Source organism: Salvelinus sp. IW2-2015, linkage group LG4p (assembly GCF_002910315.2).
Source record: "Salvelinus sp. IW2-2015 linkage group LG4p, ASM291031v2, whole genome shotgun sequence".
In the NCBI taxonomy this organism is placed as follows: Eukaryota; Metazoa; Chordata; class Actinopteri; order Salmoniformes; family Salmonidae; genus Salvelinus; species Salvelinus sp. IW2-2015.
In genome coordinates, this window is record NC_036841.1 from 11524850 (window position 1) to 11542329 (window position 17480).

Here is a 17480-nt window from a genome sequence, read left to right on the forward strand (position 1 = left end):
AACAGGGCTATTCATGTTCAACTAGTTCTGCAGCTCACGACAGGTCAACAGGCTATTCTCCAACTCAATGCCTTTGAATCTACTACCTTGTCAACGGCTCAAACCCAGAGCTAGATTAAGTGATTTCAAGCCTTTAATGGTTACAACTAAAATTGGTGATGTTCACGCATTTGTTTGACCGGAGGGAACCATCCGATAACATAGACCCAAAACACCAAGGTTAGAAGTACAGCGACAGTATTGAGCATGCAAACTCAATTACCTGAGRATCAAAGTGACCCTGTWATTCTGAGAGGACTAAACCGTGTGGTCGACCAGAGGTTCATTCTGGTCCTCCACTCYACCCCAAAGGCTTGTCAGGGCTTCTAAGGCCCAGGGCAGGATGCCAGACCACTCGTCTGTAAACAACGCTATCCTGTTGTCCAGAGAGGTGACAAATGGATGTTTTATCTGGAGAAAGGGGCGGACGCCACAGAGGGAAGGATAGGGAGTGGGCTGGAGTGAAGGGTGAGGTGATCTGCCCCTTGTGCAAACGGCCTGCCTGGTCTCCATCTCTATCTGGGCTACAGTAGCCATAATTTTTTCTCTCTTTTTTTAACCCTCTTTCCGAGGACAAATATATTTTATTTTTTATTAATTTGTACTTCACGTCTCCTTTGTTTGAACTCATCAGAGTTGTTTCAGTAACTCTCACATACAGGCCACATCCCAGTCAAACGTGATTAATGAGCACACACTCATGAATGCAAACAAACACACACACACACACATGCACACGCCACACGCCGTTCGTTGCGTCATGTCACAGGCAGCACTGTTGATCCGACTACGGTTCTCTAGTATAGCATAGTTGTTCTAGAATTGACTCACCAGATCTTTGAAGAGCACTTTTGACATGCTTGCCCTCGTCACGCAGTCGTCCAGCCATCCTCTTCCTCATTCTGAGTGACGTGCAGATGATCCTCCCCTCATGAGGGAGCGCAGGTATTCCATCAGAACCCGTCTATGCACCTCTCCCACCAGGACCTGGGAGAACAAGGGAAGATAGAAGGAATCATTCAATCAACCAACATCCATTCAGTCGATCAATAAAAAAAACAGTTTCCTCCTGAACATTCACTGCTTTTTTTTCGTTGCTTAGAATTAAAACCAGTCAAATATCTTTTGAGTTATTAGTGCACATTGTGACATTGTGCCAGAGGACCTTAGCGCCTCCCCATGTTTACATGGCTCATACTTGCTGTGTCTCTGCATGTACCTGATAGGGTGGGCTGTCCATCCTGCGGAACTTCTTGAAGTGTTCCTTAATATGGGACTCGATTTGCTCATAGGTCTCTGTGTTGTTCAGCCACTTCCTCTTCACCAGCTTGTCAAAGAAGGGCTAAATATGGCCAGGAGAGGGAAAATGTGAGTGAGCAAGAGAGAGAGACAGGAAAATGGGGAGAGAATGAAGAAGACAAGGAAGGGAGGGAGACAGAGAGATGTGGGTGTGGAGACGTCCATGTCACTGAGTCAGATCCGTGTTTTATCGCTAACTGAATCCCCCTCCTGGGTTTGTGTCTTCCTATGAGGATGTGTGGGCCGTTTAGACCAGTCATTTCACAGATTGTGACTTCCTACCCAACGACAACAGCATAAAAAGCCCAGCTCGGTCAAGAGGATGCGATGCGGCTCTGTGCCCCTGGACGACTGGCACTGCCCGTCTCTATGGCGGTTACTGAAGAGGAGCGGAACTGCATATCTGCCAGAAACTATGTGGCATGCTGCCAATCTAATCTTATTTAACATGTTTGTCACATTGGAGCAGCTATTTTAGGGCTCAGTTCTTCAGCACATCCCTGAAGCTTTGAGGGCAAGCCATGTGGAGAACACTGATAAGATGTGCTTATATTCTGGGACACATGGCAGACAGAGGGACGCTGAGGGTGTGTGTGTGTGGTGTGTGTGTGTGTGTGTGTGGTGTGTGTGTGTTGGTGTGTGTGTGTGTGTGTGTTTGTGTGTGTGTTGGTGTGTGTGTGTGTGTGTGTGTGTGTGGTGTGTGTGTGTGTGTGTGTGTGTGTGTGTGTGTGGTGTGTGTGTGTGTGTGTGTGTTGTGTGTAAACATTTTACTATACTTGTAAGTACCAGAGTCATCATCAGAATAGTAACCCAACTAAAATTCTGAGAAGTGAGGACGGTCCTCACTTGTAAAAAGGCTATTTTAGGTTTAGGGGTTAGGTTTAGGGTTAGGGTAAGAATTTGAGTTAGAAATTGGGGTTAGGGGGTTAGGTTTTAGGGTATAGGGTTTTAGGGGTTAAAGTTAGGGTTAGGGTTAGGGGTAAGAATTAGGGTTAGAGTTAGGTTAGGGTTAGGGTAAGAATTAGGGTTTAGAGTTAGAGTTAGGGTTAGGGTAAGAATTAGGGTTAGAGTTAGAGTTAGGTTTAGGGGTTAGGTTTAGGGTATAGGGTTAGGGGTTAAAGTTAGAGTTAGGGTTAGGGTAAGAATTAGGGTTAGAGTTAGAGTTAGGTTTAGGGTTTAGGTTTAGGGTATAGGGTTAGGGGTTAAAGTTAGAGTTAGGGTAAGGGTAAGGGTAAAGGTTGAGGGTTAGGGTTTAGGGAAAATACGATTTTGAATGGGAATCAATTGTTGGTTCCCAAAAAGTACTCACAAGTATAGTAAGACATAGCAGTGTATGTGTGTGAGGTTGTTTACATGTTGTGTTAGAAAGCTGTGACCATGGGTGTGTTTAGGAATCCTATGTGTGTGTGTTTACATGTGTGTGTGTGTGTGTGTGTGTGTGTTAAGAACACTCACCCTTATGCGCTCATACAGTCTGTCACTCAGCACCTTCACTCCCTGGTTGACTATTCTGTCCAGGGAAGTGTTTGCTCGCCTGGCTGAGTCCTCACTGATGGCAGGGTCGCACTGCACACAGCGCTGGACAAAACCCCTGCACACACACAGTCACAGCAGACTAATGAATACATTGTACACTTACATGATTTATGCATGTTTTAAGGAATATTATGAAAACACATCAAGGCAGTTTTTGCTCTGTACTTGAAAACTTGAATGCTAACAGGTACCATTTTGGGGAATTGTTTTTGAGTATAGTATTTAAAGGGAAACTCCACCCAAAAARGATATTTTGGTGTTAATTTCATTAGTCCATTGTTGTCCTAAAATGTTTTGCATGTCAGCAATCAAGTCTTCAAGATATATAACTTTAAAAATACAGAAATACAGCCGGTGTGATGCATTTTGCATCATACCGGCTGCAAAACAAATACCAAAATATATTTTTGGGGTGGAATTTCCATTTAAGGCGTTATTGTGGAAATGGACCGACTGTAACACAATGCAGGCTAGCCTACTACTGCTACAACAGTCCTACCTGAAAGGGAGACAGCAGTTGACCAGGGCYATGGTCTTGGAGACATATCCATCCTCGTTATCCCCAACCATGTTGACCAGACCCTCYTGGAACATCTCCACRTTCCTTTGGAAGCTGAAAATTAAGCAATTATAACAGTATTAGAACGTCTCAAAGAGATGTTAGTTTCAATATTCCAGTTGAACTGGTGGATTCCAGTTGATATATTCTAGCATTATTGCAAAATAAAATGTAGTGGGCAGTGAGACAACTATAGGTTTGGCCCTGTGTAATACTCTTTTCATTCTAAGAATGATGACAGTGACTTTGTTCTAGGCCTTATTATGTAATAATAATGATGCAGTGTGTTCTTGGCCTTATAGTATAATAAGATGGCAGTGTTGTTCTTGGCCTTATTATGTAATAATAATGATGCAGTTGGTTCTTTGGCCTTATTATGTAATAATAATGATGCAGTGTGCTTGGCCTATATTATGTTAATAATTGATGCAGTGTGTTCTTGGCCTTATTATGTAATATAATAATACAGTGTGCTTCTGGCCTTATTATTATGTAATAGAATGATGCAGTGTGTTCTTGGCCTTATTATGTAATATGAATGAGACAGTGTGTTCATGGCTTATATTAATATGAATGAGACAGTGTGTTCTAGGACTACTACAGTGTGTAACATGTCATTCTACAGTGTGTGGTCCTCTCACCCTGTACAGGAAGTCGGCCAGACCATTCAGACTGCACTGAGCCACACGGGAACCCAGGTTTCTGTTGATGGCAGCTGACTGCTCAAGATCTACCTGCAGCCTCTGCACACACACATACACACACACACGTACCAGATGTAATGTTGGCAAACGTGTATTATGTGTGAAATGCTATTGACGCTTTCTTTTTTTTTTACGGGCATCTGTGTAGAAAGTTGCTGACCAATCATGGCCACTAGAGGCCAGTGAAGTGACTCTTAAAACAGTGAGCTGTGATGAGAGTTACTAACGGAAGCGTCTGTATTGACTTGGCTGCTGCCTTAGGAATGATGAGTTTATCCTCAAAGTACGAAGTGACCACATTCAGGCAGCAATACAAAACCATCATGGCCGGGCCTCATCAAAATCAGGGAAGAAATCAATTACTTACGTAAGCTCCTGATATCTATCCCTGTGTGTGTGCGTGGTAAACGTGTGTGCCCATGTGTGTGTGTTTGTGACTGTGTGTGTGTGTGCAGGGGTGTGGGTGTGTGTGTGTGTGTGTGGTGTGTGTTGACGTGTGTGTGTGTGTGTTGTGTGTGTGTTGCGCACGCGTACCTGGATGACGGTGCGAGCCAGTGTGATCTGATACTCCTCGATGTGCAGCGTCTCCATCCAACGCTTCTCCTCCTCGTCCAGCACCTGAGACAGCTCTGTGGTCACCTTCTCCTGGAACGCAACCAGACCYCYRGGTCAGACACAACWCAACCYTGCACTGAACCACTGTGAGCTCTGCAGCCACTAAGCATCAAAATATTCCCAACTGATGCCGTCAAGACATCAAGATGGATAAAGGCGTAGAATCACAGATAATACTGTAAATCTGGCTTCATTTGTTCTGATCTATATCCCCTTTGTAAACATCCCCTTATATTTTAGGTGAAGGTTTCCTCCCATTGGTGGATGAGCCCGCAGGGGCATGATTGATTGCCAGCCCACAGGCCACGCTGCCAATAACCCCAGTGCTCTTTTTCCTCTGCAGGATTTACTTGTGGACTACTAACTATTATGTCTACATACATGGACCCTGGGCCCTGGGCCCTGGCTCTCCAACAGTGAACAGAGTATCACACACACAACAGTGCTCTAGCTTACCTGGACTTGACTCGCAAGTGAGTTGCGTAATGACCTGAGCTAAATGGCCTGTTGTCTGGCTTCCATTGTGTGGTGTCCGTCGTAGACAGGAAAACCCACGAGCTGACGCTGAGACGGTGCGCACTGATTGGCTGCACTGGTCAGAGTGATATCCCTCCCTTTAGGTGGACAGGAAGGACCATAGGAGCACCCTTTCGGGGCGCACCAAATGAGGAGGGGTGAGGGGTGGATGGTCGGCCCTTACCCTGACAGAGTTGAGACAGTCCAGCTCCAGTTTGTCCACGGTCTCCGAGGGCAACAGTGGCCCCAGCTTGGACCTGTTGAAGGGCATCGTCATGCTGACTGTTCCAAGGACGTCCCTGGAGCGATTACAGTAGGAGGCCAGAGTCAGTGGCATACCCATAGAGTAACACTTAACTAATAAACGACTGTTTATGTACAGTATAATCGACAGTATTTATGCACAGTATTACGTACAATAACATCACACCACCTTGTAACATGCTTTACCGTGAAAGCATAAAGTGAAAATGAAATGAAACATTTCTGACAAGTTTGTGGTTCATGCAAGTTTGTTACAACCTGACATTTAGCTATATACTTTTGTTCATTCCTTTTTTTGTAATGCAATTCTGCTACTTACAAAATCTAATATGTGTAAAATCACAAGTTGCAATACACAATTATTGAATGAACTATTCAATAGTCTACACTCAGTGGCCTTTAAGATGGACACCCACTTGTTATAGATGTTGTAGAGCCAGTCCAGCAGAGAGTAGATATCTGTGATCAGCAGCTGGTCGTCAGTGATGCTCTGCAGTCTGCGGGCCACCGCCTGGTGGTAGCTCTGTAGGTACACCTGGAAGGGTTCGTACTCCTCTGGGTACACTGGCACCACATTCCTCTTGGCCGCCCCCAGGTCCTCCACCACCCGGGTCCGCACCCTGTCCAGGTAGTCCGCCAGCTCCCCGCCCTGGGCCTCGTTCCTCTGGGGCAGGCTCCCGTTTGCTGCCTCCGCCAKCGCCTCCTTCCACRGCTGCTTCAGCTGCCTGGGTCTGGGGCCTCCGGGSAGCGCCCCCTCARCCTGCGCCCAGTCCCGGTCCYRCTGCTCCTCCTGCTGCAGAACCTGCACCACCAGCCCCAGGTTGGGCCCCGCCGTGGGGGAGCGCAGRGACTCACGCACCACCGCCCACAGCTCCTTCTGCAGGGCTTCGTACAGCAGCTCCACGTCTTTGGCTTTGCGCCTGCCGCCGTCTTTGRTCCCGGGGCTGTTGAGGTCCTCTGGGACAGCACCACCTGCTGGCGATGAGGGCAGGGTCGCTGCGGCCGCCTCGTTACACTCCTGCTCCAGCTCCAGGATGTGTGTGTCAGCCAGGAACAGGTCTCTCTTAGTCACCAGCTGCAGAATTTCTAGAACTAAAGGAGAGAGGAGGAAAATGATACAACTCCACATAACACATGATAAATCATGTATAGGCAATACAGCTGTATTAAGTCAGAAGGCAGAATGGAGACACTATCCTAATGGAAAGAGCTGTGCTCTTGCACCCTCACCTGTCTATCTGTTATGCCACACAACACATGACCTGGTCAATTGGATCAAGTCCTATGTAAATCCAAGACCTACTCAAGTAAACATGACTATTCTTTGCTTTGAACGTGTTTACGAGCTATGTTTGTTTTCGCGTCAAGCTAAAGGCTAAGCCAGGTTGTCACCTCCTACACAGGTTCCCACATCAGGTCCTATCCATATCAGAGGCTCCAGGCKTGAGAGACAGATGTTGTTTGTCCCCTTTGGCTTGTTGTTTTTGGGCAGATTGGACACGGTTAAACCGATCTCTCTAGAGGTGGGTTAGATTCATCTCTACTTCAGTTGCATACTTCAAAAGATCCCATCAGGGACATGTGGGTGCCAAACATAAAGCATRCTAGATTCCCACAGAATGTCCACTCACTGTCCTCTCCTTAGACGCTTCTCTATCAGGTTGAGGTCTTTTATTCGGCTAGCATAGCTATGGAATAGTATTTAATAAAAGTTCATATTGCTTTGCATTAAAGTGGAGAAATTGTATTTCTTGTGGAACTCCACTTTGGCTTCAGAAAGTTCCCATAAGTGCATATAGACTTTTAGAGCCCAGCCTCACCCAATGAGGTGATCTCATCATCTCTTACTCTGATGTGGTCTGACAGAAAGTTTTTAAATTAGTACTAAAACCAGTGATGAAGTCGGCCATTTCCTATTGAAGTCACCAGACACTCCTCTCTGACATCACCCCTCACCCTCTGGAAGGAGCAACACAGCCRGTCAAAATCAATGAAYTCTGTTGGTCAACTACAGGARAAGACCAAGTAAAGGCATGTGCGCCCTCAGGTTTGTCCAGTTTTTTCATTTTTCAGACGTTAAATTAATGACTAAACTTCATTTTGAAGCCCACGTTTTATCAAAAAATAATGATCAAAAAGATCTGTCAGCTGTATTTTGCGGAGGGGGGGGGGGGCACTGACTGACCAGGCAAAGAGTCCCRCCCCCACACCGCCTATTCTCCCTAGTAAGTGGTTCCTTAAAAGGTGCACCACAGAGCAATGATTGATTCCTTCTTGATGAATAAATAAAATGCTAATGTTTTGTTGTTTCTCTGTAATACTACCCACCAAGCAATTCTATGAAGTTCACATTGGAATCGCCAGTGGTGCTGCGGACTAAGGTACTCCATCGCAGTGCTAGAGGCGTCACTACAYACCCTGGTTCTATTCCAGGCTGTATCACAACCGGCCGTGATTGGGAGTCCCATAGGGCGGKGCACAATTGGCCCAGCGTCGTCCYGGTTAGGGTTTGGCCGGGGTAAGCCGTCATTGTAAATTAMAATTTGTTCTTAACTGACTTGCCTYGTWAAATAAAGGTTAAAGAAAAWAWAAMWWWAAAATGACATTTGAGTCATTTAGTATARGCTCTTATCCAGAGCAACTTACAGTCAGTGCATTCATCTTAAGATAGCTCGGTGAGACCACATATAACAGTGGTAGTAAGTACATTTTTCCTCAATAAAGAAGTTATCAGKAAAGTAGATTTGGGGGGTGTCTTATTTAAGATGGGTAGGGTCTTACTTGACATTTTCTTAAGATGGGCGGGGACTGTCCTAGCATCAGAGGGAAGCTGGTTCCACCATTGGGGTTCCAGGACAGAGACAAGCTTTGACTGGGCTTAGCGGGAGCTGATCTCCCATAGTGGTGGGATGGCCAAGAGASCAGAGGCGACTGAAMGGAGTGCTCGGGTTGGGATGTAGGGTTTGAGCATAGKCTGAAGGTAYGGAGGGGCAMTTCCCCTTGCTGCTCCGTAAGCAAGCACCATGGTCTGGTCGTGGATGTGAGCTTTGACTGGAAGCCAGTGGAGAGTGCGGAGGAGCGGGTGACTTGGGAAGGTTGAACACCAGGCGAGCTGTGGCGTTCTGGATAAGTTGTAGGGGTTTGATAGCACATGCAGGGAGCCCAGCCAACAGAGAGTTGCAGTAATCCAGACGGGAGATGACAAYTGCCTGGATGAGGACCTGTGGCGCWTCCTGTGTTGGGAAAGGTCGTACTCTATGGATGTTGTAGWGCATGAACCTGCAGGGGCAGGTCACTGCTTTGATGTTTGCAGAGAATGACAGGGTATTGTCCAGTGTCACGCCAAGATTATTTGCACTCTGGGAGGGGGACACCGTGGAYTTGTCCACAGTGATGGAGAGGTCTTAGAGCTGGTAGGCGTTCCCCGGGAGGAAGGGCAGCTCCGTCTTGTCGAGGTTGAGCTTGAACTTGTGGACCGACACCCAAGCTGAGACGTCTGCTAAGCACGCAGAGCGTCATCCACATAGCAATGATAGGAGAGACCACGTGAGGATAATGACAGAGCCGAGTGACTTAGTATAGAGAGAAAAGAGTACACTCTTAGAAAAAAGGGTTCTTTGAAAGGCAAAGGYTTCTACCTAGAATCTTTAACAACCTAAGAACCCTTTTTGGAAGAAAGGATTCTTCGATTATTCATTGGAAGGCAATAAGGGTACTTTGGAAGGCAAGAAGGGTTGTACATAGAACCATTGCTGTACATCCTATTTTCCCAGGATGCTCTATTGCAGGGTGATTTTCAGAATTGTTTGTTTTAATATCTGTGTTTTTGCATATACATTGATTGGTTGAATCATTTTATGCTACACAAAGATAAACAGGCTAAACTAATCCAATCGGTTAGTAGTTGGGCTTATTGCACCCGTTACTGAGATGGTTGTTCCAGTTCAGATGATTGAGATAGTCTCAGTATTCAATCTTCCCTACCCTGGCASTCATTCTGAATGCAGGTTGCGGATGGTTAAAAGTTAACATTGTTGGATATCCTAACTCTGGCTGGAATCCGATAAGAATTACACGTCACTTTGCAAGCCAGCTCAACTTGCAGGCATGATGTGGCCTGTAAAACCAGGAGTGTCSTAACACAGCTATGTTAGGGTATACTGTAACTAGGCCATCAAAGAAAGGSCTTYTGATATATGCTAAGGGTTTTACCTAGCACCAAAAAGGGTTCCCCTATCGGGACAAACCCAAGAACCCTTTATGGTTCTACTTAGCATGTTTTGGTGCAGACACAGATCCTCTCCACGCCACCTGGTAGGAGCAGCCTGCCAGGTAGGATGCAATCCAAGAGTTTGCAGAGCCTGAGACTCCCAGCCCTGAGAGGGTGGAGAGGAGGATCTGATGGTTCACGTTGTGGAAGGCAGCGGATAGGTCTAGGAGGATGAGAACAGAGGAGAGTGAGTCAGCTTTGGCAGTGCGGAGAGCCTCCGCAACACAGAGGGAAGCGGTCTCGGTTGAGTGACCAGTCTTGAAGCCTGACTGGTTAGGGCCAAGAAGATGGTTCTGTGAGTGATAGTGAGAGAGTTGGTCAGAGACAGCAGGCTCATGTGTTTTGGAAAGAAAAAAAGAAGGGGAAAGGGGGATTCAACCCGAAATGTGTCTTCCGCATTTAACCCAACCCCTCTGAATCAGAGAGGTGCGGGGGGATAATGGTCTGTAGTATTTTGACGTCAGAGGGYTCGAGAGTTGGTTTCTTGAGGAGGGGAGCGACTCTGAAAAATGCTAAATTCTCCACCCCTCCATCCTCACGTACTTCGTGACACCTCTAAAATAATGGGTGCACGACGCCCCTGAGACCAAGCCCTACTTCATGTCTTTGACTCAGTCCCTGGTTGTGCTGCCCTAATGTAATTGGCGAACATACTGTAAGGCTCCTTGAGTCCTTTTCACATGACCTCACTTACTGAAAGCAAATGCGAAATGGAACAGACTCATTTACATAGTTCATTCCAATAAACAGTCTTATGTGCTAAACAAAACCATCATTTTACAGGAATACACCACTTTAGGTGTTGATGGTTTTTCTAGAGCAGAGAGCTTTGAAATGCTCTTCATGCCTGGGCCCCATGATGGCATTTCAGACCAAAGGTCAGTCAGCTTTTATCTGATGGTAAAGTACACTTGTTGATTAACTTATTGTGATTATGGGAGTTTGCTGGCAAAAGTGCCTCCCTCCGCATGGTGGGATCTGGTGGGTAACAAAAGCATAGCAGAAGTTCAAGAGAACATTAGGACAAATGGGGAACGGTCTCACATTCTAAGTTGCTCATTAACTGACCAATCCATAGATCAGCCATCAACAGTGTTCCCAGTACCTGCAAGTGTTCCTAGTACCTGAAACGGAATGGTGGATGGAGGAAGCTTTCCAATCACACCTGCAAAGCAATAAAGCTAGCAGTATGCATATTTCAATACAGACATATTTAAAGTTGCTAAGCTCTATACGTCAASGAACACGTCAAAGTATATATTACCAGGTTTTACCGCAACAAAAAAACACTCAGTTTTATGAAGGTGAGCTAGTTGTGGGCCCAAGCTAACGGAGTACGGTACAACTACACCTTTATAAAGCCAGCCCTTACACTCAAAGCAGCTAACTACAGTTTGGCAAAAAACATACATGCATTGAATGCTTGCTTGTGTAACATGCATGGAGCGCTATTGTGTAACAATAGTTTACACAAAASAAAACTCAAAGAGCTGTTTACACATTCTGTGTGATAAGTGCAAGGGGGTAGGTAGAGTTTTTACAGTTTTTACAGTAATCACACAATGTGATTAGAGGGGTCAGTGTAGTGAATCACTGTGTCCTAGAGTGTTTGGAGATGCTTGTCTCTGCATACCGCCCAGCCCAAGTGAGGCGACTGGGGCATGAGCACAGCACTGGGAGGAGAAGGTTAGCTGTCTGATGAGAAGCAGGAGGAGTCAGCCATGTCTGTTTACTGTATGCTTGTGAATGGGCTGCTGTGTGTCTCAGCATCAGGTTTCAAACTCAATAAGGCTCCCGATCTGCTTGCATAAGTCATTTGTGTCTCTGGACAGCCGGATAGCAATTCACATGCTGTTGTCCTGCACAGCCCAGCAGCATGGCAGGAAATGAAGTAATTTCCTCCTCCTACATTTAATTGGCGTGGTGACTGAACACAACGACCCCAGGAAAAGGGGCAGGGAAGTGTGGGGCTGGGGCGGTGACATGACACCACTTTGGGGACTCTCTCTTATAGGCCTACGAAGCACATTGCACCACTGCTATGGTGCGTCACAGATCAGCTGTGTAAATAACCGTCCCTCTCGCTCTGTTCGGGGAACCTCACGGCTTCCACGGCAGTGCTGAGTTGCCCGTTTTTTCTCCCCGTTCCCATAAAGGAACTAGAGGCGCGCCGCTGCCGGCCTGCCGCCTTGCTCATCCTTCCCTGTCCCGCTTGAGGAAGAGAAGTAGCGCCCAGCGATGCCATGGCACCGCCCATACCCGCCCCCCCCAACATCACTCCATCATTTCCAAAGTTGCCTGCCAACGCAGCGGAAGGACAGCTAAATATAAAACACAATACAGCCAGGCACATCTCCCTTAAAGAGAGCGGGAGGTGGAAAATGACTGTTCCTCTTCCCTTGTGATAGGAAGACACCYCGTCTTCCACATGATGGTTGTCTGCCCACAGACAGAGCCCTGGCATGGTGTGGCTGGTGGCGACGCGTCACAGAGAGGGAGTAACCGTCCGCCGTGGCTCGGCCTGCTCACAATCACCACGTTAAGGTGAGAAGTCAGTGGCCCTCACTTTTAGTAGAGATGTTTTTGTTTTTTTTAGGTCCTATAACGTGTCCCCTTGAAATAACACCGGCACTGGATCGCCAGATGTTTGAGGGCTTTGCACAGATTTGACGGCCTATTCGGGGATCATTAAAAGAACAGATTGGCCTGGAATGGGCAGTTCCACAGACGCTTAGCTAAGCTAAACAGTACATGGGAACACTGGTCTTTTGTTCCAAGGCACTTGCCCCCTGAGCCTGTCATACAGAACATACCCAGCTAATGTACAGCAGTGGCACCACCCTTCCTCAGTCCAAACCACAAAAGTTATAATGCTGCGAGGGCCGCCTATGGGATCTCTATGAAGGCTGTGGCTAGGGCAGATATTATGTAACTTTACCTTGAGGAATTTAAGGGGAAATGTTGGGCTTTTCTATTCCCAAAAGGAGTCAAATCAATATGTAGTGATATGTAGTGTACTCTCTATTCAAATGATGCAGGGTAAGAACGCACCTGTAGAACTGCCATCGAGACGCTCTCCAGTCATGCTGCTCAGAGCCTAGCAGCACTATATTGTCCCGGGGTGCCAAGCAAGTAAAATATGAGCCTCTTTCCTGGACTCCAAAACCACAGTTCTCCAGTGAATTCAAAGCAGCATCACATGTTCCCTTCAAACTGTATCTTCGCCTCTCTTGAGTCTGTAGAGGAGTTGCAGAGATGGGACAAGACTGTAACTACCAATTGGATATCACGAAATTGGGGAGAAAAAGYGGTAAAAGTTCAAAAATAAATAAATAAWWAATAAATGACTGTATCTCTAAAGTCTAAGACCAGTATCTACGCCCACCACCTCCTCAGTCCTCTGCAGGCTTTCTATGGGTACTGTATGTGGACACCTGAGCTGTAGAACCTCAACCTCTCCCAGAACCTCAACCTCTCCCATTCTCTGGTACACATTCAGCCTTTATCTAAACAGAAGCAGCCTAGCCTGGTCCCAGATCTGTTAGTGTTTTAGTAGAGCCAACTGCTATGGTCGTTGTCGATGCTAAACAGATATGGGACCAGGCTAGAGGCAGCCTGCCTGTCTTCACATCTCAGCGTGTGCGAGGCAGATAAATATTTTCCTCCAAAAGCTAAAAATCTTATAAGCAGAGGAGCATCCAACAATCCAACACAGCTCCACCAAACTCCCCCATATTCCTGCAGGCACAGCTGGGTCAAATCTGTTCCCCCCTTCCCTTCCCACCCTCTCATTCCATCCCTTTCTCCACAATCCCAAGCTCAGCCACAACAAAGCGAGCCAGGCCCTGTCCTAGCCCTGTCCTGAGAAAGCCTTTGGTCCCAGGCCAGCCCTCCAGGCCTTGGTTGTCCCTCCGGACGGAGAGTGACATGGCGTCTATGCGAAGTGAGCGGAGGTCCAGAGACAGAGAGGCCTCCTCCCCAGCCACTCCCTGCCGTCAGCACACATCCCAGCAGGGCTGGGACTGATCACATTAACTCATCCTGGGAGTCAGTAGTGCACTGCACTCAGATTCCCCTTTCTCCTRATTGCTCTGGACATTCGACTGACAGTAACAAAACAAACACTAATCAGATCATAGGAAAAGTTCACTCCCTGGGTTGTCACTCTGGCAGAAAAGGCAGCTCTGCCCAGCTTCATTTCTTCGTCTTTTATTTCACTAACTGATTGCTTGTTATACTGCATTTCTATATGCCACAGTGAGGTATGAAAACACCTGTTACTTTGGCACACGGACACTTTAAACTGACAGTGTTACAACTGCTGTGTTTCAAGGTCATATATTGAATATGAGAGGAAGCAGCATGCATTGCATCATGGCTAATATAGTCATTAGTTGCTAGGATCCCGACACACTTTTCACAGCAGCTATTGCAGGACATGAGCCAGCGCTAGCTATGGTTTTATGGTCCAGGGGCCTTGGGGTTGTCATTTGGTAAGGCCTGGAAATCATTCACGAGGCAGTGGCCTGCACCTCCTATATGGCCCTGTTATCAAGGCGCTCTCGGATGCTATGAGCAATCCGATGTGTATCCACCCAGCCAATCAGAGGGGTAGGACGCATTGAGATCATGGCTACCATGTTAGCTGGTTCACCAGCTAGGGCTGACGATGATAGGGGAGCTGGGTTGGGACAGGGGGCTGTGGGTCGAGGGCTTGGTACAGAATATGTTGTAATCCGACCCTAGCTTTCTGAATACCTGAGGCCAGGTTGGTTGCCACACTCATCTGATTGTAAGAAGACTGAAGGGAAAATCCCATGTGGAGGTACAGGGAGCAGTGTTGAGGTTGCTATAGCTTTGTGCTCTTTCAGACTGTACAGATTGAACTGCTTTACTTTCAAGGCACGGATGGGTTGCAAGATGTACTGCGGTTTCGCATATGAATACATGTGTCCTTAGTTTCAATGTAGTTCATGTCTGTATTKTCTTGTCTATATTCTGTCTTGAATCCTTTAGTATCAGCACACTGCATATTTGGTTGGCGGATCATGAACATTTTGCTTTCAATATGTCTGAAACAGTTGGCAAATAGTCTAAATAGCCACTCACTCTCCATTACTGAGGTATTTCCTGACACTTGAGAACAGCCACACAGTCTACTTAGCCGAGCACATACGGGTTTCTTTCTGGAATGAACGCCACAACACCGATGTCCACAAACATAAACTGTCCGTCCTGTTTTCCTTAGCTCCTGGCTCTTTTTTTAAGGACCAGTCCAGAAACAAACAGCCTCAAGGAACAAAGGCTTGTTCTATGTTAAAGGAGGGCCCATCTCTTTACAGAGGGATGGCCTGGTGAGAATGTTACTGCTACTGCTAGTTTCTTAATAAGAAAATGGTGTTAAATATTTACCAGCCTCAACATAACCCTGAAAAGACCTTTAAAATAGGAGAAGTTTCAGTTTTGTGGCATGAGGAAATGAATGAAAGAAACCTACAGTTCCCTACCGGTCATGTCTTTGTGACTTAAGGGGGGCGGGCTAACAACCACCAACAGTTTGTGCTGACAGCTGAGAGAACAATGCCAGAAAGCGCCGTGTTTTCCCCTAACAAACACAGTCAAATATACAACAAAAAAGGCCTCTTCGCTGTGCGTCAGCTAGGGGGTTCACCCAATAAATAACACACATGGTTGAAACGGACAGAGTGGTGCACACATCCCATTCCTCCTCCGTGGATCCCTCTTTCATCACTTTCTCCGTACGGCACTCATGCATGGATCCCTGGGGCGAGGTGTAATGGTGTAAAGCTTTGATATGACAGCCTGTATGGCTGAATTTCTAAGGCGATAAAGCCATTCTGTCCTGCTTCACTAGTCTCAGATATGTCATGGGGCCCAGTGGTGCAGGTAAAATGGCATGAACACGGAGAAGCAGCATCTCTATAAAGCCTCCGAATGCGTGACGTGTCCTCTGGGTCTTAGCAATTGAGGCATGACGTCAACAGCCTGTAAACAACACATCTCAGTGATATTTTGAGCGTGATAAGATGGTATTTGGACCGCTTGCTTACTGAAAGACCAGGACAAAGAGTGAACATGTCTGATCCTGAGCTCTCAGACGTTTCTGTGCTCTTTGTAAAGCTGGTTAACTGGCCCTCTGCATTCTTTATAATAAAAAAAACCCCAGGTCTGTTGCTGCCACCATAAGCCTTATCTTTCCTCCTCACACAGAGAGACAGGCACAACCTGTTGGTATTAAACATGAAAGCTGATCTCTAGCAGAGCTGACATGGGGGAATACCATTACTGAGTAATATTTGTAAAGCACAGAACTTGATTCCGTGAGTGTGAACTTAACAACCCAGACCATCCCGACTATCCAGACTATCCCGACCATCCAGACCATCCAGACCATCCAGACTATCCCGACCATTAAGCTCTGAATTGTTAAGTTCACACTCACGGAATCAAGTTCTGTGCTTTACAAATATTTAACAGACCTATCATTAGACAATGTTTAGTGTATAATAAGTATTCAATAAAACCTTCTTTTTTTCTCCAACATTGGTTATTCTAAGCATAATGGAGTAGCTTTTCAAGCAACCCCATAGTGTGGTTTGTGTGTTAATTATACTCTTTCATACCGGAGATGCCATTTAATGAACAAAGGTGGGTAACGGAACAGCACATATTTAACGGCGAGGAAGGCCAGCGTAATAGTGAATAAAGTCCCAACAGCACCACAACACCACCCTACATCAAACATTTCTGTGGGAAACCCTTTGGTTGGTCCTCCTGCATAGCAATGACCGCATCTCTCAGCAGTGGCCCAGTTGGACCTGGTCTCCTCTATCCCAGCGACATCTTTCTCCCATTGTTTCCAAAGTGTCCAAAAATAGCCCAGACATTGAGACAATGACAACATCATCTCCGTTGTGAAAATAGTAACATACTGCAGGGATTATGGCGGGAATGATTGTTTACTGGAAAAGGGGCTGACACTGTTCTTTCATAGACCTGTGACACATGGAACGCCCAGCTGAACTGAAGTAAACATTGGCCATAGCTATCAACTAACTTTGTGCAAAGAGTGCTTCTCTGTCTGTTGTGGTTGACAGGAGTGGTTTTACTCATTGGTTAAAATGTGATTTAGTGATATATTCCAAGGCAAAATATCAGTTGAAATGTGTGGGTTATTATCAGCCACGATCTCCATTAATTTGACCACTATCTCAACTCCTCAAATGTAATGGTGAGCTAGCATAACCTTACTATTACCAATCAACAGTCATTGACAGTCATCATGTGACCCCCGTTGGAATCCTTCAGAGTGGATCACAGTGCACACTGGCTGACCCTTAGTAACCCAGCGCTCCACTGAGGGCTGTCCTTACCTGAGAGGGGCTCCCTTGGCTTCACCTCCTCCACCACTTCCTCCTCCACCACCTCCTCTTCATGAGACGAGTGGTCGGCCATGGACCCCCTATTCAGCTTGCCCAGGCCCACCATCTTCATGAAGGAGAGCCGGCGGCTGGAAGAGTCGCCCCCCTCGCTCTCTGAGCACAGCTCCCCGTTGGGCAGGCTTTCCTTGCGAAGGCTCTCCCTGCACTTCCCTGCAAATCTGTGCGGAGAAGAGGGGGAGTTAAGGGTTAATTTTTTTTGTTGATTTAACCTTTAT

At 46.6% G+C, this 17480-nt stretch overlaps 1 pseudogene; it reads right to left on the reverse strand.

Annotated features, from left to right (window-relative positions):
* The window catches only part of LOC111957184 (tumor necrosis factor alpha-induced protein 2-like), a 33177-nt pseudogene that overhangs the window by 4970 nt on the left and 10727 nt on the right, over window positions 1–17480 (reverse strand).